This window comes from Arachis stenosperma, chromosome 6, assembly GCF_014773155.1.
Source record: "Arachis stenosperma cultivar V10309 chromosome 6, arast.V10309.gnm1.PFL2, whole genome shotgun sequence".
In the NCBI taxonomy this organism is placed as follows: domain Eukaryota; kingdom Viridiplantae; phylum Streptophyta; class Magnoliopsida; order Fabales; family Fabaceae; genus Arachis; species Arachis stenosperma.
Window position 1 is genome coordinate 69,787,857 of NC_080382.1, and position 27,063 is coordinate 69,814,919.

General features: G+C 43.5%; 23 non-coding genes across 23 annotated transcripts; all 23 read left to right on the top strand.

Annotated features, from left to right (window-relative positions):
- The first annotated feature begins 19 nt into the window (after positions 1-19).
- On the top strand, positions 20-138 carry LOC130936923 (5S ribosomal RNA). The gene has a single exon (XR_009068224.1). It is a non-coding gene; the product is annotated as a 5S ribosomal RNA (ribosomal RNA).
- A 186-nt stretch (positions 139-324) lies between these two features.
- On the top strand, positions 325-444 carry LOC130938510 (5S ribosomal RNA). The gene has a single exon (XR_009069675.1). It is a non-coding gene; the product is annotated as a 5S ribosomal RNA (ribosomal RNA).
- A 184-nt stretch (positions 445-628) lies between these two features.
- LOC130938161 (5S ribosomal RNA) lies at positions 629-747 on the top strand. The gene has a single exon (XR_009069337.1). It is a non-coding gene; the product is annotated as a 5S ribosomal RNA (ribosomal RNA).
- Positions 748-11,750: 11,003 nt separating this feature from the next.
- Positions 11,751-11,869, top strand: LOC130938440 (5S ribosomal RNA). The gene has a single exon (XR_009069606.1). It is a non-coding gene; the product is annotated as a 5S ribosomal RNA (ribosomal RNA).
- Positions 11,870-12,053: 184 nt separating this feature from the next.
- LOC130938834 (5S ribosomal RNA) lies at positions 12,054-12,171 on the top strand. Its single transcript, XR_009069978.1, has one exon. It is a non-coding gene; the product is annotated as a 5S ribosomal RNA (ribosomal RNA).
- A 184-nt stretch (positions 12,172-12,355) lies between these two features.
- Positions 12,356-12,474, top strand: LOC130937687 (5S ribosomal RNA). The gene has a single exon (XR_009068893.1). It is a non-coding gene; the product is annotated as a 5S ribosomal RNA (ribosomal RNA).
- A 189-nt stretch (positions 12,475-12,663) lies between these two features.
- On the top strand, positions 12,664-12,782 carry LOC130939008 (5S ribosomal RNA). The gene has a single exon (XR_009070142.1). It is a non-coding gene; the product is annotated as a 5S ribosomal RNA (ribosomal RNA).
- Positions 12,783-12,968: 186 nt separating this feature from the next.
- On the top strand, positions 12,969-13,087 carry LOC130938972 (5S ribosomal RNA). Its single transcript, XR_009070108.1, has one exon. It is a non-coding gene; the product is annotated as a 5S ribosomal RNA (ribosomal RNA).
- Positions 13,088-13,274: 187 nt separating this feature from the next.
- On the top strand, positions 13,275-13,393 carry LOC130936935 (5S ribosomal RNA). Its single transcript, XR_009068226.1, has one exon. It is a non-coding gene; the product is annotated as a 5S ribosomal RNA (ribosomal RNA).
- Positions 13,394-13,580: 187 nt separating this feature from the next.
- Positions 13,581-13,699, top strand: LOC130938726 (5S ribosomal RNA). The gene has a single exon (XR_009069877.1). It is a non-coding gene; the product is annotated as a 5S ribosomal RNA (ribosomal RNA).
- A 187-nt stretch (positions 13,700-13,886) lies between these two features.
- On the top strand, positions 13,887-14,005 carry LOC130938984 (5S ribosomal RNA). The gene has a single exon (XR_009070119.1). It is a non-coding gene; the product is annotated as a 5S ribosomal RNA (ribosomal RNA).
- A 182-nt stretch (positions 14,006-14,187) lies between these two features.
- On the top strand, positions 14,188-14,306 carry LOC130936946 (5S ribosomal RNA). Its single transcript, XR_009068228.1, has one exon. It is a non-coding gene; the product is annotated as a 5S ribosomal RNA (ribosomal RNA).
- A 184-nt stretch (positions 14,307-14,490) lies between these two features.
- LOC130936957 (5S ribosomal RNA) lies at positions 14,491-14,609 on the top strand. Its single transcript, XR_009068229.1, has one exon. It is a non-coding gene; the product is annotated as a 5S ribosomal RNA (ribosomal RNA).
- Positions 14,610-14,795: 186 nt separating this feature from the next.
- Positions 14,796-14,914, top strand: LOC130936969 (5S ribosomal RNA). The gene has a single exon (XR_009068230.1). It is a non-coding gene; the product is annotated as a 5S ribosomal RNA (ribosomal RNA).
- A 186-nt stretch (positions 14,915-15,100) lies between these two features.
- Positions 15,101-15,219, top strand: LOC130938997 (5S ribosomal RNA). Its single transcript, XR_009070131.1, has one exon. It is a non-coding gene; the product is annotated as a 5S ribosomal RNA (ribosomal RNA).
- Positions 15,220-15,401: 182 nt separating this feature from the next.
- On the top strand, positions 15,402-15,520 carry LOC130936980 (5S ribosomal RNA). Its single transcript, XR_009068231.1, has one exon. It is a non-coding gene; the product is annotated as a 5S ribosomal RNA (ribosomal RNA).
- A 188-nt stretch (positions 15,521-15,708) lies between these two features.
- Positions 15,709-15,827, top strand: LOC130936989 (5S ribosomal RNA). Its single transcript, XR_009068232.1, has one exon. It is a non-coding gene; the product is annotated as a 5S ribosomal RNA (ribosomal RNA).
- Positions 15,828-16,009: 182 nt separating this feature from the next.
- LOC130937948 (5S ribosomal RNA) lies at positions 16,010-16,128 on the top strand. Its single transcript, XR_009069137.1, has one exon. It is a non-coding gene; the product is annotated as a 5S ribosomal RNA (ribosomal RNA).
- A 186-nt stretch (positions 16,129-16,314) lies between these two features.
- On the top strand, positions 16,315-16,433 carry LOC130938966 (5S ribosomal RNA). The gene has a single exon (XR_009070102.1). It is a non-coding gene; the product is annotated as a 5S ribosomal RNA (ribosomal RNA).
- Positions 16,434-16,619: 186 nt separating this feature from the next.
- Positions 16,620-16,738, top strand: LOC130938287 (5S ribosomal RNA). The gene has a single exon (XR_009069459.1). It is a non-coding gene; the product is annotated as a 5S ribosomal RNA (ribosomal RNA).
- Positions 16,739-16,922: 184 nt separating this feature from the next.
- On the top strand, positions 16,923-17,041 carry LOC130936990 (5S ribosomal RNA). The gene has a single exon (XR_009068233.1). It is a non-coding gene; the product is annotated as a 5S ribosomal RNA (ribosomal RNA).
- A 186-nt stretch (positions 17,042-17,227) lies between these two features.
- On the top strand, positions 17,228-17,347 carry LOC130938522 (5S ribosomal RNA). The gene has a single exon (XR_009069686.1). It is a non-coding gene; the product is annotated as a 5S ribosomal RNA (ribosomal RNA).
- Positions 17,348-17,531: 184 nt separating this feature from the next.
- Positions 17,532-17,650, top strand: LOC130938173 (5S ribosomal RNA). Its single transcript, XR_009069348.1, has one exon. It is a non-coding gene; the product is annotated as a 5S ribosomal RNA (ribosomal RNA).
- The last annotated feature ends 9,413 nt before the right edge of the window (positions 17,651-27,063 follow it).

Sequence of the window (27,063 nt, forward strand, 5' to 3'; positions counted from 1 at the left end):
TGTGTGTGCGAACTATAACAGGTGCGATCATACCAGCACTAATGCACCGGATCCCATCAGAACTCCGCAGTTAAGCGTGCTTGGACGAGAATAGTACTAGGATGGGTGACCTCCTGGGAAGTCCTCGTGTTGCACCTCTTTTTTTTTTTTTTACGTCGTTCCGACTCTCATTCTCTAAATGATGCTATCCCGAGTAGGCCACCTAAGGGCGAGCCGCAGTGGCCTCATTCTCGGCAGGCACCTACAGTACCCGCAAGGCTTCGCGGATATTGTTATGCACTCTCGCGCCGCATGGTTAAGAAAATTGTGTGTGCGATCTATTATAGGTGCGATCATACCAGCACTAATGCACCGGATCCCATCAGAACTCCGCAGTTAAGCGTGCTTGGACGAGAGTAGTACTAGGATGGGGTGACCTCCTGGGAAGTTCTCGTGTTGCACCTCTTTTTTTTTTTTACGTCGTGCCGACCCTATTTCTCTAAATGACGCTATCCCGAGTAGGACACCTAAGGGCGAGCCGCAATGGCCTCATCCTCGGCAGGCACCTACAGTACCCGCAAGGCTTCGCGGATAGGGTTATGCTCTTTCACGCCGCATGGTTAAGAAAATTGTGTGTGCGAACTATAATAGCAGCGATCATACCAGCACTAATGCACCGGATCCCATTAGAACTCCGCAGTTAAGCGTGCTTGGGCGTGAGTAGTACTAGGATGGGTGACCTCCTGGGAAGTCCTCGTGTTGCACCTCTTTTTTTTTTTTACGTCGTGCCGACCCTCATTCTCTAAATGACGCTATCCCGAGTAGGACACCTAAGGGCGAGTGATGCATTTGCATATTTACTATATTAGCTAGTTAGTTTAGTTGGTTTTAGCTTAGTTTCACTCATTTTCTCTAAATAAACAAGTCCTTTTATGAGTTTTATCTTCATGCATGAGAATACCAAGGAACATGTGATTCTAGCCAAATTCATGCAAATGATTTAAAGAATATATAAATGAATGAGTATGAATGAATCTCATGGAATTTGTGCATGAATTGGTAAGACTTTGAAGCTATTTCTTTGGTTTATGATAGGTGATGAAGCAAGAAGACAATGATGCAAGGAAATCTTGGAGCAAGAAGGAGATGCATGTTGCCAACTTGATCCTCAAGTTGGCAACGCCCATTTGATGCAACCAGGATGAGAGAGCACGTTGGCAACTTGGTTTCCAAGTTGCCAACGCCCAAATTGGTGCTGCCAGGAGGTGTAGCACGTTGGCAACTTGGAAACCAAGTTGGCAACGTGCTAGTGCATGATCAGCAGAAATTGCAGCCTGACCTTCCCCTCTTCAAGGATGAATATCTCGAACCACAAGGATCCAATTGACATGATTCCAATTGCGTTGAGAAGCTGACATCAAGAGCTTTCCAACGATATACAATAGTCCATAATGTGGCAAGGAATGGAAGCTCAAATCAGAGGGAAACTTAAGCCCCAAATGCAAGGGAATGAAGCATTGCAAGTTGCCAACTTGAACACCAAGTTGGCAACGCCAGGAGCCACCAGGGGAGGATGTCACCAAGTTGCCAACGCCAACACCAAGTTGGCAACGCCAGAATGTGCACCAACCGCGTTGCCAACGCCCAATGGCCGCACCAACCAAGTTGCTAACGCCAGGGAGAGGCACCACTCAAGTTGCTAACGCCAATCAAGGCACCAACCACGTTGCCAACGCCAACTTGTCAAGCAAACTTGGAGCCTTGAGAAAGGCTCGAGCACGTTGCCAACGTGCTAAAGAGAAGGAGTGTTTGGCAACAACGCCAGGAAATTGTGGTGCACGTTGCTAACTTGGAATGAATGGGCGTTATTCACAACAACTCCAACAAGGCAGCCTGAACATGTCCACTTCAATGGAAGATATCTTGAGCTACAGAGATCCAAATTGAGTGCTTTCAGTTGCGTTGGAAAGCTAACATTTAGAGCTTTCCAACCATATATAATAGTCCATGGTGGAGCACAAGATTGGAGACAAACCAGAGTCATCTTTAGGCCCTAAAAACAAGAACATGAAGTGAAATTTAAGGGAGCTAGAGAGGAGCCTTGGAGTGTGGCTCGAGCACGTTGCCAACGTGCTGGATAGGGGGCGTGTTTTGCAACAACGCCAGCCCCAAGCCCCTGCCTTGGGAGGCTAGGCACGAGCACGTTGCCAACTTGGGGGTTAAGGTGCGTTTTTGGCAACAACTTGGCAACAACTTGGCAGCTTGACCTTACCTTCTTTGAGGAAGCATAACTTGAGCTAGGAAAGTCCAAATGAGGTGATTCCAGTGGCATTGAAAAATAGACATCAAGAGCTTTCCAATGATGTATAATAGTTCATAGTGAGGCAGAAGGTTGACACTCAAATTCTGGGCTACATTTAGCATGAAAGTAGAGCCAAGAAGAGGAAGAGCAAGTTGTTTGCAACAACTTGGGCTAGCAACGCCCAAGTCTCAAACTCACTTCCAGGAAATTGGCATGCACGTTGCCAACGTGCACTAAGGCCTGAGTTATTGCCAACAACGCCCCTCAATGGGCCAGAATTGGTGCCAACTTGCTTTGCTTCCCTTATTCATCACAAAGGCTAACAACTTCTCCAATTGAGCCAAGAATTCAACAAAGAGGAAGCCCATATTGCTAACCCAAGTGAAGATCTTTGGAAGAGCTTTAGGACTAGTATAAATAGAGATTGAGTTTGTACTTGTGGGGGACTTTTTACACTTTTTGAGTACTTTTTAACACTTAGAATTTTTAGACACTTTTAGCACTTTTATTTTGGCTTTTGTTAGAACTTCCGGGCACTCTCCCGGAAAGCTCATCTTTGGTTTTCTATTGGAATTCTTCTTCTTCATATTCAAGTTTTAAGCACTTCATTCTTCTTCTTCTTCTTCCTTTACACTTAGTTTAATTTTTGTTCATGGCAATTGTTGTTGAAATTGGAGCAATGACTCACTAAACCCCACTTTCATTAGGGGGAGGAGCTCTGTTGGTTGGAATGAATTGGTGAACCCATCTTCTCCTCCTCAATTCTAGTGGTTGATCTAAAGAGGAAACTCTTGATCTTCAAAGATTCAACCACCATCGAGAGAGGGGTTAATTTATATGAATTATGTGGTGAGTTTGAGGAATGAGCCACATAATTCAGTTTAGAGTTCATCCTTTCATGATTTCTTTAATCAATATACCTTGGTTAGTATGTGAGATGTAACTCTCCTTGGTTGAGATTATAGGAATTGTGTGGCTGGATAGATTTGAGCTTCATCTCTTCTCATGAACAATTAGATCACGAGAGTGGCAGTTGATTATGTTGAGAGAGATTGAATCACCAAGAGATTGGGATTCAATCACCCACTTGCCATAGATCTACACCCATGATTGAGAAGGATTTGACTAACATCAATTCATGAAAACTAACATCTCTAATCCCTAATGATCCTCTCTATCATTAATTCTCATTTCTCTTGCTCTAGTTATTTGATTACCCATTTCCCAATCCCCTTCTACATTCTGTTCATTTACTTCTTGCCATTTACTTTTATGTTCTTTAAATTTCTGCAACCTTTAATTCCTTGCAATTTATCTTTGATGTCATTTAAGTTTCTTGCACTTTAAGTTTCCGTCATTTACTTGCACTTTATTTCTTTATTCTAGTTCTTTACATTCTTTGCCATTTAAATTCTTGCAATTATGTTTAAAAATCAAAATGCTCCTGAAATCAAAACTATGTTTGCTTGACTAAATCTACCATTTAACTAAAGTTGCTTAATCTACCAATCTCCGTGGGATCGACCTCACTCTTTGTGAGTTTTATTACTTGATACGACCCGGTATACTTGCCGGTTGTACGTGAATTCTTAATTTTCACGTATCAAGTTTTTGGCGCCGTTGCCGGGGATTGGTTAGATTGACAATGATTAAGTGAAAGGTGGTTTAGATTAAGCATTTTTTATTGTGTTTTTGCTAAGCCCACTAACTGTTTGATACTTTGTTTCACTAACCCCAATTTCACTCTAGTTTTAGAGTGTCTCACTTGTGATTTTGGTTTGTTTGTGTATGTCAGGAGCTAGTAGACGTAATATTGAGGACGAGAGAACCCTCCGAAGGATAAGGAGAGCAGAAAGAGGAAAGTTCATAGTTGGTGAAGAGGAGTCAGAGGAATCAGAGGGAGAAGACCAAGTCATGGAGGATGAGATACAAAATCCTCCTAGAGGGGTCAACAATAATGGTGGACAAGCTAGAAGGGTGCTATCTTCCTATACCATCCCTGACCCAAGACATTGTGGGAGCAGTATTGCTACACCAAATGTTCAGGCCAATAACTTTGAGTTAAAATCTCAGCTCATCACTTTGGTACAGAACAATTGCTCTTATGGAGGGGGACCTCTTGAAGACCCAAATCAACATCTATCTGTTTTTCTGAGGATATGCAATACAGTGAAGACAAATGGAGTGCATCCAGATGTCTACAAGTTGTTGCTATTCCCATTCTCTTTGAGGGACAAGGCCACTCAATGGCTAGAGTCATTCCCCAAGGAAAGCCTCAATGATTGGAATGAAGTGATGAGAAGATTTCTAGCAAAGTTCTACCCACCTCAAAAGATCATCAAGTTGAAGACAGAGGTTCAGACTTTTAGGCAAATGGATGGGGAGTCATTATATGAAGCCTGGGAAAGGTACAAGGCACTAATGAGAAGATGCCCACCTGACATGTTTAGTGATTGGGTCAAACTCCAAAACTTCTATGAAGGCCTAAATCCAGAAGCAAGGAAGGGACTAGATTACTCATCAGGAGGATCACTCAACATGATGAAAACTGCTGAGGAGGCTCAAGACCTCATTGAGATTGTGGCAAACAATCAATATTATTACTCATCAGAGAGGCAGCATAATCCACCCCCAAAGAAAGGTGTAATGGAACTTGAAGGTGTTGATGCTATCTTGGCACAAAACAAGTTGATGCACCAACAAATCCAACAACAAATGGAAATGATGACAAAGAGAATGGATGGTTTCCAGCTAGCATTAGTGAACACAACAAATCAACCATCACTTGAATGGAGCCAAGGTGAAGGGGCCACGGTTGAGCAACCACAAGAACAAGTTCAATACATGCAGAACACTTCAAATTCTCAGGATGAATTTCATGGTGATACATACAATTCATCTTGGAGAAATCATCCCAATCTAAAGTGGGGTGAAAACCATTGGCAAAAGAACAACAACCACAATCACACCCGCACCACAAATAACCAAAACCACCATGCCAACAACACTAACCAATATAGAAAAACACAAAACACATATCAACACCCTCACAATAACTCACAAACTCACCAAAACAACTTCCCTGCACCAACATCCAACACACAGAATTACCACACTAATCCACCCAACAACTTCCAACAACAATCAACCCCCATCATATCCCCAATTGACCATCATGAGACTAGAATCTCAAGTCTTGAAGCAACCTTGCAAGCACTTGCTCAAACCACTCAAGCCTTAGCTAAGGGACACAAGGAACATGAGGTCATCATGAAGAATATTGAGAGACAAGTGGGACAAATAGCCAAACAAGCAGAGCGACCAACCAATGTTCTTCCAAGTGATACGATACCCAACCCTAGAGACACAGAAAAAGCCATAAAATGGGAGGAGTGTAAAGCAATCACCCTGAGAAGTGGGAAGAAAGTGGAGACAGAAGCCATTACTCAGGAAGAGCACATCAAAGAAGGCTTAAAAGAAGAGGTGAAGGAACAAAAGTAGGAGCAAGAAACCTATACACAAAGTGATAAATTAGCTAAGAAGGAGGCAGTGAAAGCATACCAACCAATACTCCCATACCCTCAAAGGTTTAAAGAAGAGAACAAAGAGAAGCAATATTCCAAATTCTTGGAAATATTCAAGACACTACACATCAACATCCCCTTCATTGAAGCACTTGAACAGATGCCCCTATATGCTAAGTTCATGAAGGAATTGTTGACAAAGAAAAGAGCCTTGAAAGAGGGACAAACGGTTGTGATGACCAGGGAGTGTAGTGCCATCATCCAGAAAAAGTTGCCAAAGAAGATGAAAGACCCAGGGAGCTTTCACATCCCCTGCACAATAGGTAACATGATGATTGAGAGAGCATTTTGTGATCTTGGTGCAAGCATAAATTTGATGCCTCTATCTTTGATGAGGAAGCTTCAGATTCATGAATTGAAACCTACAAAGATAGCCCTTCAAATGGCGGATAAATCTATTCAACAAGCACTTGGGGTTGTAGAGAATGTATTAGTAAAGGTGGACAAATTTTTCCTCCCAGTTGACTTTGTCATCCTAGACATAGAGGAAGATGACAACACTCCCATTATTCTAGGGAGGCCCTTTTTAGCTACTGCCAGGGCATTGATAGATGTCGAAAAAGGAGAATTAATGCTAAGGGTGCATGATGAGCATATAGTGTTCCATGTCTTCAAGAATTTGCAAGACTCCACCCAAGAGGAAGAGTGTATGAAGATTGATTCCATAGATCCAAACTTGAAAGAGGCACCTGATGAGGCACTTCCAAGCTCATGCAGGAAAGAAAATGAAGAGGTGGAGGTGCTGCAACAAGCTCAAAGAATAGAGGAGAAGCTGCAATCAAAGTCAGCATTTAAGATTCATAGCAAGGACTGTCCAAAAATTGAGATTCCAAAACCTGAATTATCTCCTGGAAAAGAAGAGAGTCCCAAGAAGAAAATGCCAAGAGGATGGAGAAACAAGAAAATCTCCACTGAAGACTTCTCACCAGGGGATAAAGTGATGCTAACTTACCAACCAAAAGAGACATCTCCACACTTTTCTGGATACTACACAGTGAACAAAATTCTCTCACTTGAACATGTAGAAATCATCAAGAATGATACTGGAAGGAAGCTCACGGTGAGAGGGGAAGGATTAAGGCACTATGATCATCATCCACCCTAAAGAGGGACAAATGTCAAGCTAGTGACAATAAAAGAGCGCTTGTTGGGAGGCAACCCAACCAGAGGTAACCATCTTTTCATATCTAATTCAATAAAACTGTTAATTAGTTTCATCTAGATTGCAAGAAGCTAAGTTTGGTGTTGCACACCAAAACAATCTAAGGGAGAATGAAGGATTCTAAGTTTGGTGTTCCACCAAAATCCCATCATAAAACACATTCTCACTTTCTGCCATAAGGCTAGCTTCATGCATTTAGACGGACTAGTTAATTATCTTGCTGTTTTCTAGTTTTTAGTCTATTACCTTAGAAAAAGAAGAAAGAGTTTCACACATGGTTAATTTGATGCATTGGCAAGGTACTAAGTTTGGTGTTCCCACACCAAAGTAAGTTCAAAAAGCCCACAAATAAATCATGCAGACTAACCAATGTTTCTAAGTGCTTGGGGAACAAGCAACTTTTAATATCATTGTAGAATGTCATACAAGCCTTTGGAGGGATTAAGCATCATCAATCAAAGAAGCAAAAGATGAACATAAAGGCTAGCAATGATGATGATGAGAAGAAAAGCAAGTGAACTCCAACAGGTTGTATTGTTAAGTGATATTTTACATCAAATGTTGCTGTGATTGAAAGTTGGATTGTATCCTTATTTGCCCTGTTTGTCTGCATCATATAATTTTTCTCTTTATATTCCCGCCTGCCTTCATAGCATAGTCTTTCTTTATAATAAGCAAGATGCTTGATTATTCACAACATTCTTATCTTCAAAACTTGTTTGCACTCAATTTTCAAGAATGCATCACATGAAAGTTCTTTGAAAAGAAGGATTGAGGAATAAAATCAGTTTTTGAGGCAAGCAAAAGATTAGGAGAAGTGGTGGTTCTAGTAGTATGATCATGTATTGAGGTTGCATGCTTGTGAAAACTTGCATGGGAGCTCATAGGCAGGACATGAAGTTCAAAGAAGTATTGTAGAGATTCTCAAAAATCTATTGATCCAAGAAGCAGCAAACAAAGCAAAAGGAAGAAAAGAAAGTGCAAAAACAAAAAGAACATGGCCCAAGGCTCTGAGCATCAATTACTAGGCAGAAAAAGAAAGAAAGAAACAAAAACTCAAAAGAGTTGCTATCCTAGTAAATGCTTGTGGTTGAAGTGTGTCAAGGAAAGAGGCTTGAGCAAGTAAATCCTTGGGGGTGCTTTAACACCTAATACCTTAAAACCAACTGGTTTAGGAGTATTGATTGAAAGCTTATCTAAAGAGCCGCCTTGAGACATGACACTTAGAGTCGAGGTCAAAGCACAAAAATTATAAGCTGCTTCAAGGTGATTACATATAAAGAGATCTCCATGATATCATTTGAATGAAAGTCCTAAGATCTAAGACTTCCAAAATGTAAGGACTGATAAGCACTGGGACCCTTGCATGAACACATAATTCAGAGTTCACCCCACTATCACCTAATCACTTCACTCACCAAGGTATTACAAGCTATTCCTCAACTCATTCCAATTAAAAGAAATCTTTGTGCATAGTTCTTTTGTTGCTTGAGGACAAGCAAGGTTTAAGTTTGGTGTTGTGATGCATTTGCATATTTACTATATTAGCTAGTTAGTTTAGTTGGTTTTAGCTTAGTTTCACTCATTTTCTCTAAATAAACAAGTCCTTTTATGAGTTTTATCTTCATGCATGAGAATACCAAGGAACATGTGATTCTAGCCAAATTCATGCAAATGATTTAAAGAATATATACATGAATGAGTATGAATGAATCTCATGGAATTTGTGCATGAATTGGTAAGACTTTGAAGCTATTTCTTTGGTTTATGATAGGTGATGAAGCAAGAAGACAATGATGCAAGGAAATCTTGGAGCAAGAAGGAGATGCGTGTTGCCAACTTGATCCTCAAGTTGGCAACGCCCATTTGATGCAACCAGGATGAGAGAGCACGTTGGCAACTTGGTTTCCAAGTTGCCAACGCCCAAATTGGTGCTGCCAGGAGGTGTAGCACGTTGGCAACTTGGAAACCAAGTTGGCAACGTGCTAGTGCATGATCAGCAGAAATTGCAGCCTGACCTTCCCCTCTTCAAGGATGAATATCTCGAACCACAAGGATCCAATTGACATGATTCCAATTGCGTTGAGAAGCTGACATCAAGAGCTTTCCAACGATATACAATAGTCCATAATGTGGCAAGGAATGGAAGCTCAAATCAGAGGGAAACTTAAGCCCCAAATGCAAGGGAATGAAGAATTGCAAGTTGCCAACTTGAACACCAAGTTGGCAACGCCAGGAGCCACCAGGGGAGGATGTCACCAAGTTGCCAACGCCAACACCAAGTTGGCAACGCCAGAATGTGCACCAACCACGTTGCCAACGCCCAATGGCCGCACCAACCAAGTTGCTAACGCCAGGGAGAGGCACCACTCAAGTTGCTAACGCCAATCAAGGCACCAACCACGTTGCCAACGCTAGATGGGCGTTGCCAATGCCAACTTGTCAAGCAAACTTGGAGCCTTGAGAAAGGCTCGAGCACGTTGCCAACGTGCTAATGAGAAGGAGTGTTTGGCAACAACGCCAGGAAATTGTGGTGCACGTTGCTAACTTGGAATGAATGGGCGTTATTCACAACAACTCCAACAAGGCAGCCTGAACATGTCCACTTCAATGGAAGATATCTTGAGCTACAGAGATCCAAATTGAGTGCTTTCAGTTGCGTTGGAAAGCTAACATTCAGAGCTTTCCAACCATATATAATAGTCCATGGTGGAGCACAAGATTGGAGCCAAACTAGAGTCATCTTTAGGCCCTAAAAACAAGAACATGAAGTGAAATTTAAGGGAGCTAGAGAGGAGCCTTGGAGTGTGGCTCGAGCACGTTGCCAACGTGCTGGATAGGGGGCGTGTTTTGCAACAACGCCAGCCCCAAGCCCCTGCCTTGGGAGGCTAGGCACGAGCACGTTGCCAACTTGGGGGTTAAGGTGCGTTTTTGGCAACAACTTGGCAACAACTTGGCAGCTTGACCTTACCTTCTTTGAGGAAGCATAACTTGAGCTAGGAAAGTCCAAATGAGGTGATTCCAGTGGCATTGAAAAATAGACATCAAGAGCTTTCCAATGATGTATAATAGTTTATAGTGAGGCAGAAGGTTGACACTCAAATTCTGGGCTACATTTAGCATGAAAGTAGAGCCAAGAAGAGGAAGAGCAAGTTGTTTGCAACAACTTGGGCTAGCAACGCCCAAGTCTCAAACTCACTTCCAGGAAATTGGCATGCACGTTGCCAACGTGCACTAAGGCCTGAGTTATTGCCAACAACGCCCCTCAATGGGCCAGAATTGGTGCCAACTTGCTTTGCTTCCCTTATTCATCACAAAGGCTAACAACTTCTCCAATTGAGCCAAGAAGTCAACAAAGAGGAAGCCCATATTGCTAACCCAAGTGAAGATCTTTGGAAGAGCTTTAGGACTAGTATAAATAGAGATTGAGTTTGTACTTATGGGGGACTTTTTACACTTTTTGAGTACTTTTTAACACTTAGAATTTTTAGACACTTTTAGCACTTTTATTTTGGCTTTTGTTAGAACTTCCGGGCACTCTCCCGGAAAGCTCATCTTTGGTTTTCTATTGGAATTCTTCTTCTTCATATTCAAGTTTTAAGCACTTCATTCTTCTTCTTCTTCTTCCTTTACACTTAGTTTAATTTTTGTTCATGGCAATTGTTGTTGAAATTGGAGCAATGACTCACTAAACCCCACTTTCATTAGGGAGAGGAGCTCTGTTGGTTGGAATGAATTGGTGAACCCATCTTCTCCTCCTCAATTCTAGTGGTTGATCTAAAGAGGAAACTCTTGATCTTCAAAGATTCAACCACCATCGAGAGAGGGGTTAATCTATATGAATTATGTGGTGAGTTTGAGGAATGAGCCACATAATTCAGTTTAGAGTTCATCCTTTCATGATTTCTTTAATCAATATACCTTGGTTAGTATGTGAGATGTAACTCTCCTTGGTTGAGATTATAGGAATTGTGTGGCTGGATAGATTTGAGCTTCATCTCTTCTCATGAACAATTAGATCACGAGAGTGGCAGTTGATTATGTTGAGAGAGATTGAATCACCAAGAGATTGGGATTCAATCACCCACTTGCCATAGATCTACACCCATGATTGAGAAGGATTTGACTAACATCAATTCATGAAAACTAACATCTCTAATCCCTAATGATCCTCTCTATCATTAATTCTCATTTCTCTTGCTCTAGTTATTTGATTACCCATTTCCCAATCCCCTTCTACATTCTGTTCATTTACTTCTTGCCATTTACTTTTATGTTCTTTAAATTTCTGCAACCTTTAATTCCTTGCAATTTATCTTTGATGTCATTTAAGTTTCTTGCACTTTAAGTTTCCGTCATTTACTTGCACTTTATTTCTTTATTCTAGTTCTTTACATTCTTTGCCATTTAAATTCTTGCAATTATGTTTAAAAATCAAAATGCTCCTGAAATCAAAACTATGTTTGCTTGACTAAATCTACTATTTAACTAAACTTGCTTAATCTACCAATCTCCGTGGGATCGACCTCACTCTTTGTGAGTTTTATTACTTGATACGACCCGGTATACTTGCCGGTTGTACGTGAATTCTTAATTTTCACGTATCAGCGAGCCGTAATGGCCTCATCCTCGGCAGGCACCTACAGTACCCGCAAGGTTTCGTAGATAGTGTTATACTCTCTCGCCCCGCATGGTTAAGAAAATTGTGTGTGCGAACTATAACAGGTGCGATCATACCAGCACTAATGCACCGGATCCCATCAGAACTCCGCAGTTAAGCGTGCTTGGGCGAGAGTAGTACTAGGATGGGTGACCTCCTGGGATGTCCTCGTGTTGTACCTCCTTTTTTTTTTTACGTCGTGCCGACCCTCATTTTCTAAATGACGCTGTCCCGAGTGGGACACCTAAGGGCGAGCCGCAATGGCCTCATGCTCGGCAGGCACCTACAGTACCCGCAAGGCTTCGCGGATAGTGTTATACTCTCTCGTGCCGCATGGTTAAGAAAATTGTGTGTGCAAATTATAACAGGTGCGATCATACCAGCACTAATGCACCGATCCCATCAGAACTCCGCAGTTAAGCGTGCTTGGACGAGAATAGTACTAGGATGGGTGACCTCCTGGGAAGTCCTCGTGTTGCACCTCTTTTTTTTTTTTTACGTCGTGCCGACCCTCATTCTCTAAATGACGCTATCCCGAGTAGGACACCTAAGGGCGAGCCGCAATGGCCTCATCCCCGGCAGGCACCTACAGTACCGCCAGGCTTCGCAGATAGTGTTATACTCTCTCGCGCCGCATGGTTAAGAAAATTGTGTGTGCGAACTATAATAGATGCGATCATACCAGCATTAATGCACCGGATCCCATCAGAACTCCGCAGTTAAGCATGCTTGGGCGAGAGTAGTACTAGGATGGGTGTCCTCCTGGGAAGTCCTCGTGTTGCACCTCTTTTATTTTTTTTTTTTACGTCGTGCCGCCTCTCATTCTCTAAAAGATGCTCTCCCGAGTAGGCCACCTAAGGGCGAGCCGCAATGGCCTCATCCTCGGCAGGCACCTACAGTACCCGCAAGGCTTCGCGGAAAGTGTTCTACTCTCTCGTGCCGCATGGTTAAGAAAATTGTGTGTGCGAAATATAATAGGTGCGATCATACCAGCACTAATCCGTCAGATCCCTTCAGAACTCCGCAGTTAAGCATGCTTGGGCGAGAGTAATACTAGGATGGGTGACCTCCTGGGAAGTCCTCGTGTTGCACCTCTTTTTTTTTTTTTTACGTCGTGCCGACCCTCATTCTCTAAATGACGCTATCCCGAGTAGGACACCTAAGGGCAAGCCGCAATGGCCTCATCCTCGACAGGCACCTACAGTACCCGCAAGGCTTCGCAGATAGTGTTATACTCTCTCGCCCCGCATGGTTAAGAAAATTGTGTGTGCGAACTATAATAGGTGCGATCATACCAGCACTAATGCACCGGATCCCATCAGAACTCCGCAGTTAAGCGTGCTTGGGCGAGAGTAGTACTAGGATGGGTGACCTCCTGGGAAGTCCTCGTGTTGTACCTCTTTTTTTTTTTTTTTACGTCGTGCCGACCCTCATTCTCTAATTGACGCTGTCCCGAGTAGGACACCTAAGGGCGAGCCGCAATGGCCTCATGCTCGGCAGGCACCTACAGTACCCCCAAGGCTTCGCGGATAGTGTTATACTCTCTCGTGCCGCATGGTTAAGAAAACTGTGTGTGCAAACTATAACAGGTGCGATCATACCAGCACTAATGCACCGGATCCCATCAGAACTCCGCAGTTAAGCGTGCTTGGACGAGAATAGTACTAGGATGGGTGACCTCCTGGGAAGTCCTCGTGTTGCACCTCTTTTTTTTTTTTTTTACGTCGTGCCAACCCTCATTCTCTAAATGACGCTATCCCGAGTAGGACACCTAAGGGCGAACCGCAATGGCCTCATCCTCGGCAGGCACCTACAGTACCCGCCAGGCTTCGCGGATAGTGTTATACTCTCTCGCGCCGCATGGTTAAGAAAATTGTGTGTGCGAACTATAATAGGTGCGATCATACCATCACTAATGCACCGGATCCCATCAGAACTCCGCAGTTAAGCGTTCTTGGGCGAGAGTAGTACCAGGATGGGTGACCTCCTGGGAAGTCCTCGTGTTGCACCTCTTTTTTTTTTTTTTTACGTCGTGCCGACTCTCATTCTCTAAATGTTGCTATCCCGAGTAGGCCACCTATGGGCAAGCCGCAATGGCCTCATCCTCGGCAGGCACCTACAGTACCCGCAAGGCTTCGCGGATAGTGTTATGCTCTCTCGCGCCGCATGGTTAAGAAAATTGTGCGTGCGAACTATAATAGGTGCGATCATACCAGCACTAATGCACCGGATCCCATCAGAACTCCGCAGTTAAGCGTGCTTGGGCGAGAGTAGTACTAGGATGGGTGACCTCCTGGGAAGTCCTCGTGTTGTACCTCTTTTTTTTTTACGTCGTGCCGACCCTCATTCTCTAAATAACGCTGTCCCGAGTAGGACACCTAAGGGCGAGCCGCAATGGCCTCATGCTCGGCAGGCACCTACAGTACCCGCAAGGCTTCGCGGATAGTGTTATACTCTCTCGTGCCGCATGGTTAAGAAAATTGTGTGTGCGAACTATAACAGGTGCGATCATACCAGCACTAATGCACCGGATCCCATCAGAACTCCGCAGTTAAGCGTGCTTGGACGAGAATAGTACTAGGATGGGTGACCTCCTGGGAAGTCCTCGTGTTGCACCTCTTTTTTTTTTTTACGTCGTGCCGACCCTCATTCTCTAAATGACGCTGTCCCGAGTAGGACACCTAAGGGCGAGCCGCAATGGCCTCATGCTCGGCAGGCACCTACAGTACCCGCAAGGCTTCGCGGATAGTGTTATAACCTCTCGTGCCGCATGGTTAATAAAATTGTGTGTGCGAACTATAACAGGTGCGATCATACCAGCACTAATGCACCGGATCCCATCAGAACTCCGCAGTTAAGCGTGCTTGGACGAGAATAGTACTAGGATGGGTGACCTCCTGGGAAGTCCTCGTGTTGCACCTCTTTTTTTTTTTTTTACATCGTGCCAACCCTCATTCTCTAAATGACGCTGTCCCGAGTAGGACACCTAAGGGCGAGCCGCAATGGCCTCATGCTCGGCAGGCACCTACAGTACCCGCAAGGCTTCGCGGATAGTGTTATAACCTCTCGTGCCGCATGGTTAATAAAATTGTGTGTGCGAACTATAACAGGTGCGATCATACCAGCACTAATGCACCGGATCCCATCAGAACTCCGCAGTTAAGCGTGCTTGGACGAGAATAGTACTAGGATGGGTGACCTCCTGGGAAGTCCTCGTGTTGCACCTCTTTTTTTTTTTTTTACGTCGTGCCGACTCTCATTCTCTAAATGTTGCTATCCCGAGTAGGCCACCTATGGGCAAGCCGCAATGGCCTCATCCTCGGCAGGCACCTACAGTACCCGCAAGGCTTCGCGGATAGTGTTATGCTCTCTCGCGCCGCATGGTTAAGAAAATTGTGCGTGCGAACTATAATAGGTGCGATCATACCAGCACTAATGCACCGGATCCCATCAGAACTCCGCAGTTAAGCGTGCTTGGGCGAGAGTAGTACTAGGATGGGTGACCTCCTGGGAAGTCCTCGTGTTGTACCTCTTTTTTTTTTACGTCGTGCCGACCCTCATTCTCTAAATAACGCTGTCCCGAGTAGGACACCTAAGGGCGAGCCGCAATGGCCTCATGCTCGGCAGGCACCTACAGTACCCGCAAGGCTTCGCGGATAGTGTTATAACCTCTCGTGCCGCATGGTTAATAAAATTGTGTGTGCGAACTATAACAGGTGCGATCATACCAGCACTAATGCACCGGATCCCATCAGAACTCCGCAGTTAAGCGTGCTTGGACGAGAATAGTACTAGGATGGGTGACCTCCTGGGAAGTCCTCGTGTTGCACCTCTTTTTTTTTTTTTTTTACGTCGTGCCGACCCTCATTTTCTAAATGACGCTGTCCCGAGTAGGACACCTAAGGGCGAGCCGCAATGGCCTCATGCTCGGCAGGCACCTACAGTACCCGCAAGGCTTCGCAGATAGTGTTATACTCTCTCGTATCGCATGGTTAAGAAAATTGTGTGTGCGAATTATAACAGGTGCGATCATACCAGCACTAATGCACCGGATCCCATCAGAACTCCGCAGTTAAGCGTGCTTGGACGAGAATAGTACTAGGATGGGTGACCTCCTGGGAAGTCCTCGTGTTGCACCTCTTTTTTTTTTTACGTCGTGCCGACCCTCATTCTCTAAATGACGCTATCCCGAGTAGGACACCTAAGGGCGAGCCGCAATGGCCTCATCCCCGGCAGGCACCTACAGTACCGCCAGGCTTCGCGGATAGTGTTATACTCTCTCGCGCCGCATGGTTAAGAAAATTGAGTGTGCGAACTATAATAGATGCGATCATACCAGCATTAATGCACCGGATCCCATCAGAACTCCGCAGTTAAGCGTGCTTGGGCGAGAGTAGTACTAGGATGGGTGTCCTCCTGGGAAGTCCTCGTGTTGCACCTCTTTTATTTTTTTTTACGTCGTGCCGCCTCTCATTCTCTAAAAGATGCTCTCCCGAGTAGGCCACCTAAGGGCGAGCCGCAATGGCCTCATCCTCGGCAGGCACCTACAGTACCCGCAAGGCTTCGCGGAAAGTGTTCTACTCTCTCGTGCCGCATGGTTAAGAAAATTGTGTGTGCGAAATATAATAGGTGCGATCATACCAGCACTAATGCGTCGGGTCCCTTCAGAACTCCGCAGTTAAGCATGCTTGGGCGAGAGTAATACTAGGATGGGTGACCTCCTGGGAAGTCCTCGTGTTGCACCTCTTTTTTTTTTTTTTACGTCGTGCCGACCCTCATTCTCTAAATGACGCTATCCCGAGTAGGACACCTAAGGGCGAGCCGCAATGGCCTCATCCTCGGCAGGCACCTACAGTACCCGCAAGGCTTCGTAGATAGTGTTATACTCTCTCGCCCCGCATGGTTAAGAAAATTGTGTGTGCGAACTATAATAGGTGCGATCATACCAGCACTAATGCACCGGATCCCATCAAAACTCCGCAGTTAAGCGTGCTTGGGCGAGAGTAGTACTAGGATGGGTGACCTCCTGGGAAGTCCTCGTGTTGTACCTCTTTTTTTTTTTTACGTCGTGCCGACCCTCATTCTCTAAATGACGCTGTCCCGAGTAGGACACCTAAGGGCGAGCCGCAATGGCCTCATGCTCGGCAGGCACCTACAGTACCCGCAAGGCTTCGCGGATAGTGTTATACTCTCTCGTGCCGCATGGTTAAGAAAATTGTGTGTGCGAACTATAACAGGTGCGATCATACCAGCACTAATGCACCGGATCCCATCAGAACTCCGCAGTTAAGCGTGCTTGGACGAGAATAGTACTAGGATGGGTGACCTCCTGGGAAGTCCTCGTGTTGCACCTCTTTTTTTTTTTTTTACGTCGTTCCGACTCTCATTCTCTAAATGATGCTATCCCGAGTAGGCCACCTAAGGGCGAGCCGCAGTGGCCTCATTCTCGGCAGGCACCTACAGTACCCGCAAGGCTTCGCGGATATTGTTATGCACTCTCGCGCCGCATGGTTAAGAAAATTGTGTGTGCGATCTATTATAGGTGCGATCATACCAGCACTAATGCACCGGATCCCATCAGAACTCCGCAGTTAAGCGTGCTTGGACGAGAGTAGTACTAGGATGGGGTGACCTCCTGGGAAGTTCTCGTGTTGCACCTCTTTTTTTTTTTTACGTCGTGCCGACCCTATTTCTCTAAATGACGCTATCCCGAGTAGGACACCTAAGGGCGAGCCGCAATGGCCTCATCCTCGGCAGGCACCTACAGTACCCGCAAGGCTTCGCGGATAGGGTTATGCTCTTTCACGCCGCATGGTTAAGAAAATTGTGTGTGCGAACTATAATAGCAGCGATCATACCAGCACTAATGCACCGGATCCCATTAGAACTCCGCAGTTAAGCGTGCTTGGGCGTGAGTAGTACTAGGATGGGTGACCTCCTGGGAAGTCCTCGTGTTGCACCTCTTTTTTTTTTTACGTCGTGCCGACCCTCATTCTCTAAATGACGCTATCCCGAGTAGGACACCTAAGGGCGAGTGATGCATTTGCATATTTACTATATTAGCTAGTTAGTTTAGTTGGTTTTAGCTTAGTTTCACTCATTTTCTCTAAATAAACAAGTCCTTTTATGAGTTTTATCTTCATGCATGAGAATACCAAGGAACATGTGATTCTAGCCAAATTCATGCAAATGATTTAAAGAATATATAAATGAATGAGTATGAATGAATCTCATGGAATTTGTGCATGAATTGGTAAGACTTTGAAGCTATTTCTTTGGTTTATGATAGGTGATGAAGCAAGAAGACAATGATGCAAGGAAATCTTGGAGCAAGAAGGAGATGCATGTTGCCAACTTGATCCTCAAGTTGGCAACGCCCATTTGATGCAACCAGGATGAGAGAGCACGTTGGCAACTTGGTTTCCAAGTTGCCAACGCCCAAATTGGTGCTGCCAGGAGGTGTAGCACGTTGGCAACTTGGAAACCAAGTTGGCAACGTGCTAGTGCATGATCAGCAGAAATTGCAGCCTGACCTTCCCCTCTTCAAGGATGAATATCTCGAACCACAAGGATCCAATTGACATGATTCCAATTGCGTTGAGAAGCTGACATCAAGAGCTTTCCAACGATATACAATAGTCCATAATGTGGCAAGGAATGGAAGCTCAAATCAGAGGGAAACTTAAGCCCCAAATGCAAGGGAATGAAGCATTGCAAGTTGCCAACTTGAACACCAAGTTGGCAACGCCAGGAGCCACCAGGGGAGGATGTCACCAAGTTGCCAACGCCAACACCAAGTTGGCAACGCCAGAATGTGCACCAACCGCGTTGCCAACGCCCAATGGCCGCACCAACCAAGTTGCTAACGCCAGGGAGAGGCACCACTCAAGTTGCTAACGCCAATCAAGGCACCAACCACGTTGCCAACGCCAACTTGTCAAGCAAACTTGGAGCCTTGAGAAAGGCTCGAGCACGTTGCCAACGTGCTAAAGAGAAGGAGTGTTTGGCAACAACGCCAGGAAATTGTGGTGCACGTTGCTAACTTGGAATGAATGGGCGTTATTCACAACAACTCCAACAAGGCAGCCTGAACATGTCCACTTCAATGGAAGATATCTTGAGCTACAGAGATCCAAATTGAGTGCTTTCAGTTGCGTTGGAAAGCTAACATTTAGAGCTTTCCAACCATATATAATAGTCCATGGTGGAGCACAAGATTGGAGACAAACCAGAGTCATCTTTAGGCCCTAAAAACAAGAACATGAAGTGAAATTTAAGGGAGCTAGAGAGGAGCCTTGGAGTGTGGCTCGAGCACGTTGCCAACGTGCTGGATAGGGGGCGTGTTTTGCAACAACGCCAGCCCCAAGCCCCTGCCTTGGGAGGCTAGGCACGAGCACGTTGCCAACTTGGGGGTTAAGGTGCGTTTTTGGCAACAACTTGGCAACAACTTGGCAGCTTGACCTTACCTTCTTTGAGGAAGCATAACTTGAGCTAGGAAAGTCCAAATGAGGTGATTCCAGTGGCATTGAAAAATAGACATCAAGAGCTTTCCAATGATGTATAATAGTTCATAGTGAGGCAGAAGGTTGACACTCAAATTCTGGGCTACATTTAGCATGAAAGTAGAGCCAAGAAGAGGAAGAGCAAGTTGTTTGCAACAACTTGGGCTAGCAACGCCCAAGTCTCAAACTCACTTCCAGGAAATTGGCATGCACGTTGCCAACGTGCACTAAGGCCTGAGTTATTGCCAACAACGCCCCTCAATGGGCCAGAATTGGTGCCAACTTGCTTTGCTTCCCTTATTCATCACAAAGGCTAACAACTTCTCCAATTGAGCCAAGAATTCAACAAAGAGGAAGCCCATATTGCTAACCCAAGTGAAGATCTTTGGAAGAGCTTTAGGACTAGTATAAATAGAGATTGAGTTTGTACTTGTGGGGGACTTTTTACACTTTTTGAGTACTTTTTAACACTTAGAATTTTTAGACACTTTTAGCACTTTTATTTTGGCTTTTGTTAGAACTTCCGGGCACTCTCCCGGAAAGCTCATCTTTGGTTTTCTATTGGAATTCTTCTTCTTCATATTCAAGTTTTAAGCACTTCATTCTTCTTCTTCTTCTTCCTTTACACTTAGTTTAATTTTTGTTCATGGCAATTGTTGTTGAAATTGGAGCAATGACTCACTAAACCCCACTTTCATTAGGGGGAGGAGCTCTGTTGGTTGGAATGAATTGGTGAACCCATCTTCTCCTCCTCAATTCTAGTGGTTGATCTAAAGAGGAAACTCTTGATCTTCAAAGATTCAACCACCATCGAGAGAGGGGTTAATTTATATGAATTATGTGGTGAGTTTGAGGAATGAGCCACATAATTCAGTTTAGAGTTCATCCTTTCATGATTTCTTTAATCAATATACCTTGGTTAGTATGTGAGATGTAACTCTCCTTGGTTGAGATTATAGGAATTGTGTGGCTGGATAGATTTGAGCTTCATCTCTTCTCATGAACAATTAGATCACGAGAGTGGCAGTTGATTATGTTGAGAGAGATTGAATCACCAAGAGATTGGGATTCAATCACCCACTTGCCATAGATCTACACCCATGATTGAGAAGGATTTGACTAACATCAATTCATGAAAACTAACATCTCTAATCCCTAATGATCCTCTCTATCATTAATTCTCATTTCTCTTGCTCTAGTTATTTGATTACCCATTTCCCAATCCCCTTCTACATTCTGTTCATTTACTTCTTGCCATTTACTTTTATGTTCTTTAAATTTCTGCAACCTTTAATTCCTTGCAATTTATCTTTGATGTCATTTAAGTTTCTTGCACTTTAAGTTTCCGTCATTTACTTGCACTTTATTTCTTTATTCTAGTTCTTTACATTCTTTGCCATTTAAATTCTTGCAATTATGTTTAAAAATCAAAATGCTCCTGAAATCAAAACTATGTTTGCTTGACTAAATCTACCATTTAACTAAAGTTGCTTAATCTACCAATCTCCGTGGGATCGACCTCACTCTTTGTGAGTTTTATTACTTGATACGACCCGGTATACTTGCCGGTTGTACGTGAATTCTTAATTTTCACGTATCAAGTTTTTGGCGCCGTTGCCGGGGATTGGTTAGATTGACAATGATTAAGTGAAAGGTGGTTTAGATTAAGCATTTTTTATTGTGTTTTTGCTAAGCCCACTAACTGTTTGATACTTTGTTTCACTAACCCCAATTTCACTCTAGTTTTAGAGTGTCTCACTTGTGATTTTGGTTTGTTTGTGTATGTCAGGAGCTAGTAGACGTAATATTGAGGACGAGAGAACCCTCCGAAGGATAAGGAGAGCAGAAAGAGGAAAGTTCATAGTTGGTGAAGAGGAGTCAGAGGAATCAGAGGGAGAAGACCAAGTCATGGAGGATGAGATACAAAATCCTCCTAGAGGGGTCAACAATAATGGTGGACAAGCTAGAAGGGTGCTATCTTCCTATACCATCCCTGACCCAAGACATTGTGGGAGCAGTATTGCTACACCAAATGTTCAGGCCAATAACTTTGAGTTAAAATCTCAGCTCATCACTTTGGTACAGAACAATTGCTCTTATGGAGGGGGACCTCTTGAAGACCCAAATCAACATCTATCTGTTTTTCTGAGGATATGCAATACAGTGAAGACAAATGGAGTGCATCCAGATGTCTACAAGTTGTTGCTATTCCCATTCTCTTTGAGGGACAAGGCCACTCAATGGCTAGAGTCATTCCCCAAGGAAAGCCTCAATGATTGGAATGAAGTGATGAGAAGATTTCTAGCAAAGTTCTACCCACCTCAAAAGATCATCAAGTTGAAGACAGAGGTTCAGACTTTTAGGCAAATGGATGGGGAGTCATTATATGAAGCCTGGGAAAGGTACAAGGCACTAATGAGAAGATGCCCACCTGACATGTTTAGTGATTGGGTCAAACTCCAAAACTTCTATGAAGGCCTAAATCCAGAAGCAAGGAAGGGACTAGATTACTCATCAGGAGGATCACTCAACATGATGAAAACTGCTGAGGAGGCTCAAGACCTCATTGAGATTGTGGCAAACAATCAATATTATTACTCATCAGAGAGGCAGCATAATCCACCCCCAAAGAAAGGTGTAATGGAACTTGAAGGTGTTGATGCTATCTTGGCACAAAACAAGTTGATGCACCAACAAATCCAACAACAAATGGAAATGATGACAAAGAGAATGGATGGTTTCCAGCTAGCATTAGTGAACACAACAAATCAACCATCACTTGAATGGAGCCAAGGTGAAGGGGCCACGGTTGAGCAACCACAAGAACAAGTTCAATACATGCAGAACACTTCAAATTCTCAGGATGAATTTCATGGTGATACATACAATTCATCTTGGAGAAATCATCCCAATCTAAAGTGGGGTGAAAACCATTGGCAAAAGAACAACAACCACAATCACACCCGCACCACAAATAACCAAAACCACCATGCCAACAACACTAACCAATATAGAAAAACACAAAACACATATCAACACCCTCACAATAACTCACAAACTCACCAAAACAACTTCCCTGCACCAACATCCAACACACAGAATTACCACACTAATCCACCCAACAACTTCCAACAACAATCAACCCCCATCATATCCCCAATTGACCATCATGAGACTAGAATCTCAAGTCTTGAAGCAACCTTGCAAGCACTTGCTCAAACCACTCAAGCCTTAGCTAAGGGACACAAGGAACATGAGGTCATCATGAAGAATATTGAGAGACAAGTGGGACAAATAGCCAAACAAGCAGAGCGACCAACCAATGTTCTTCCAAGTGATACGATACCCAACCCTAGAGACACAGAAAAAGCCATAAAATGGGAGGAGTGTAAAGCAATCACCCTGAGAAGTGGGAAGAAAGTGGAGACAGAAGCCATTACTCAGGAAGAGCACATCAAAGAAGGCTTAAAAGAAGAGGTGAAGGAACAAAAGTAGGAGCAAGAAACCTATACACAAAGTGATAAATTAGCTAAGAAGGAGGCAGTGAAAGCATACCAACCAATACTCCCATACCCTCAAAGGTTTAAAGAAGAGAACAAAGAGAAGCAATATTCCAAATTCTTGGAAATATTCAAGACACTACACATCAACATCCCCTTCATTGAAGCACTTGAACAGATGCCCCTATATGCTAAGTTCATGAAGGAATTGTTGACAAAGAAAAGAGCCTTGAAAGAGGGACAAACGGTTGTGATGACCAGGGAGTGTAGTGCCATCATCCAGAAAAAGTTGCCAAAGAAGATGAAAGACCCAGGGAGCTTTCACATCCCCTGCACAATAGGTAACATGATGATTGAGAGAGCATTTTGTGATCTTGGTGCAAGCATAAATTTGATGCCTCTATCTTTGATGAGGAAGCTTCAGATTCATGAATTGAAACCTACAAAGATAGCCCTTCAAATGGCGGATAAATCTATTCAACAAGCACTTGGGGTTGTAGAGAATGTATTAGTAAAGGTGGACAAATTTTTCCTCCCAGTTGACTTTGTCATCCTAGACATAGAGGAAGATGACAACACTCCCATTATTCTAGGGAGGCCCTTTTTAGCTACTGCCAGGGCATTGATAGATGTCGAAAAAGGAGAATTAATGCTAAGGGTGCATGATGAGCATATAGTGTTCCATGTCTTCAAGAATTTGCAAGACTCCACCCAAGAGGAAGAGTGTATGAAGATTGATTCCATAGATCCAAACTTGAAAGAGGCACCTGATGAGGCACTTCCAAGCTCATGCAGGAAAGAAAATGAAGAGGTGGAGGTGCTGCAACAAGCTCAAAGAATAGAGGAGAAGCTGCAATCAAAGTCAGCATTTAAGATTCATAGCAAGGACTGTCCAAAAATTGAGATTCCAAAACCTGAATTATCTCCTGGAAAAGAAGAGAGTCCCAAGAAGAAAATGCCAAGAGGATGGAGAAACAAGAAAATCTCCACTGAAGACTTCTCACCAGGGGATAAAGTGATGCTAACTTACCAACCAAAAGAGACATCTCCACACTTTTCTGGATACTACACAGTGAACAAAATCCTCTCACTTGAACATGTGGAAATCATCAAGAATGATACTGGAAGGAAGCTCACGGTGAGAGGGGAAGGATTAAGGCACTATGATCATCATCCACCCTAAAGAGGGACAAATGTCAAGCTAGTGACAATAAAAGAGCGCTTGTTGGGAGGCAACCCAACCAGAGGTAACCATCTTTTCATATCTAATTCAATAAAACTGTTAATTAGTTTCATCTAGATTGCAAGAAGCTAAGTTTGGTGTTGCACACCAAAACAATCTAAGGGAGAATGAAGGATTCTAAGTTTGGTGTTCCACCAAAATCCCATCATAAAACACATTCTCACTTTCTGCCATAAGGCTAGCTTCATGCATTTAGACGGACTAGTTAATTATCTTGCTGTTTTCTAGTTTTTAGTCTATTACCTTAGAAAAAGAAGAAAGAGTTTCACACATGGTTAATTTGATGCATTGGCAAGGTACTAAGTTTGGTGTTCCCACACCAAAGTAAGTTCAAAAAGCCCACAAATAAATCATGCAGACTAACCAATGTTTCTAAGTGCTTGGGGAACAAGCAACTTTTAATATCATTGTAGAATGTCATACAAGCCTTTGGAGGGATTAAGCATCATCAATCAAAGAAGCAAAAGATGAACATAAAGGCTAGCAATGATGATGATGAGAAGAAAAGCAAGTGAACTCCAACAGGTTGTATTGTTAAGTGATATTTTACATCAAATGTTGCTGTGATTGAAAGTTGGATTGTATCCTTATTTGCCCTGTTTGTCTGCATCATATAATTTTTCTCTTTATATTCCCGCCTGCCTTCATAGCATAGTCTTTCTTTATAATAAGCAAGATGCTTGATTATTCACAACATTCTTATCTTCAAAACTTGTTTGCACTCAATTTTCAAGAATGCATCACATGAAAGTTCTTTGAAAAGAAGGATTGAGGAATAAAATCAGTTTTTGAGGCAAGCAAAAGATTAGGAGAAGTGGTGGTTCTAGTAGTATGATCATGTATTGAGGTTGCATGCTTGTGAAAACTTGCATGGGAGCTCATAGGCAGGACATGAAGTTCAAAGAAGTATTGTAGAGATTCTCAAAAATCTATTGATCCAAGAAGCAGCAAACAAAGCAAAAGGAAGAAAAGAAAGTGCAAAAACAAAAAGAACATGGCCCAAGGCTCTGAGCATCAATTACTAGGCAGAAAAAGAAAGAAAGAAACAAAAACTCAAAAGAGTTGCTATCCTAGTAAATGCTTGTGGTTGAAGTGTGTCAAGGAAAGAGGCTTGAGCAAGTAAATCCTTGGGGGTGCTTTAACACCTAATACCTTAAAACCAACTGGTTTAGGAGTATTGATTGAAAGCTTATCTAAAGAGCCGCCTTGAGACATGACACTTAGAGTCGAGGTCAAAGCACAAAAATTATAAGCTGCTTCAAGGTGATTACATATAAAGAGATCTCCATGATATCATTTGAATGAAAGTCCTAAGATCTAAGACTTCCAAAATGTAAGGACTGATAAGCACTGGGACCCTTGCATGAACACATAATTCAGAGTTCACCCCACTATCACCTAATCACTTCACTCACCAAGGTATTACAAGCTATTCCTCAACTCATTCCAATTAAAAGAAATCTTTGTGCATAGTTCTTTTGTTGCTTGAGGACAAGCAAGGTTTAAGTTTGGTGTTGTGATGCATTTGCATATTTACTATATTAGCTAGTTAGTTTAGTTGGTTTTAGCTTAGTTTCACTCATTTTCTCTAAATAAACAAGTCCTTTTATGAGTTTTATCTTCATGCATGAGAATACCAAGGAACATGTGATTCTAGCCAAATTCATGCAAATGATTTAAAGAATATATACATGAATGAGTATGAATGAATCTCATGGAATTTGTGCATGAATTGGTAAGACTTTGAAGCTATTTCTTTGGTTTATGATAGGTGATGAAGCAAGAAGACAATGATGCAAGGAAATCTTGGAGCAAGAAGGAGATGCGTGTTGCCAACTTGATCCTCAAGTTGGCAACGCCCATTTGATGCAACCAGGATGAGAGAGCACGTTGGCAACTTGGTTTCCAAGTTGCCAACGCCCAAATTGGTGCTGCCAGGAGGTGTAGCACGTTGGCAACTTGGAAACCAAGTTGGCAACGTGCTAGTGCATGATCAGCAGAAATTGCAGCCTGACCTTCCCCTCTTCAAGGATGAATATCTCGAACCACAAGGATCCAATTGACATGATTCCAATTGCGTTGAGAAGCTGACATCAAGAGCTTTCCAACGATATACAATAGTCCATAATGTGGCAAGGAATGGAAGCTCAAATCAGAGGGAAACTTAAGCCCCAAATGCAAGGGAATGAAGAATTGCAAGTTGCCAACTTGAACACCAAGTTGGCAACGCCAGGAGCCACCAGGGGAGGATGTCACCAAGTTGCCAACGCCAACACCAAGTTGGCAACGCCAGAATGTGCACCAACCACGTTGCCAACGCCCAATGGCCGCACCAACCAAGTTGCTAACGCCAGGGAGAGGCACCACTCAAGTTGCTAACGCCAATCAAGGCACCAACCACGTTGCCAACGCTAGATGGGCGTTGCCAATGCCAACTTGTCAAGCAAACTTGGAGCCTTGAGAAAGGCTCGAGCACGTTGCCAACGTGCTAATGAGAAGGAGTGTTTGGCAACAACGCCAGGAAATTGTGGTGCACGTTGCTAACTTGGAATGAATGGGCGTTATTCACAACAACTCCAACAAGGCAGCCTGAACATGTCCACTTCAATGGAAGATATCTTGAGCTACAGAGATCCAAATTGAGTGCTTTCAGTTGCGTTGGAAAGCTAACATTCAGAGCTTTCCAACCATATATAATAGTCCATGGTGGAGCACAAGATTGAAGCCAAACTAGAGTCATCTTTAGGCCCTAAAAACAAGAACATGAAGTGAAATTTAAGGGAGCTAGAGAGGAGCCTTGGAGTGTGGCTCGAGCACGTTGCCAACGTGCTGGATAGGGGGCGTGTTTTGCAACAACGCCAGCCCCAAGCCCCTGCCTTGGGAGGCTAGGCACGAGCACGTTGCCAACTTGGGGGTTAAGGTGCGTTTTTGGCAACAACTTGGCAACAACTTGGCAGCTTGACCTTACCTTCTTTGAGGAAGCATAACTTGAGCTAGGAAAGTCCAAATGAGGTGATTCCAGTGGCATTGAAAAATAGACATCAAGAGCTTTCCAATGATGTATAATAGTTTATAGTGAGGCAGAAGGTTGACACTCAAATTCTGGGCTACATTTAGCATGAAAGTAGAGC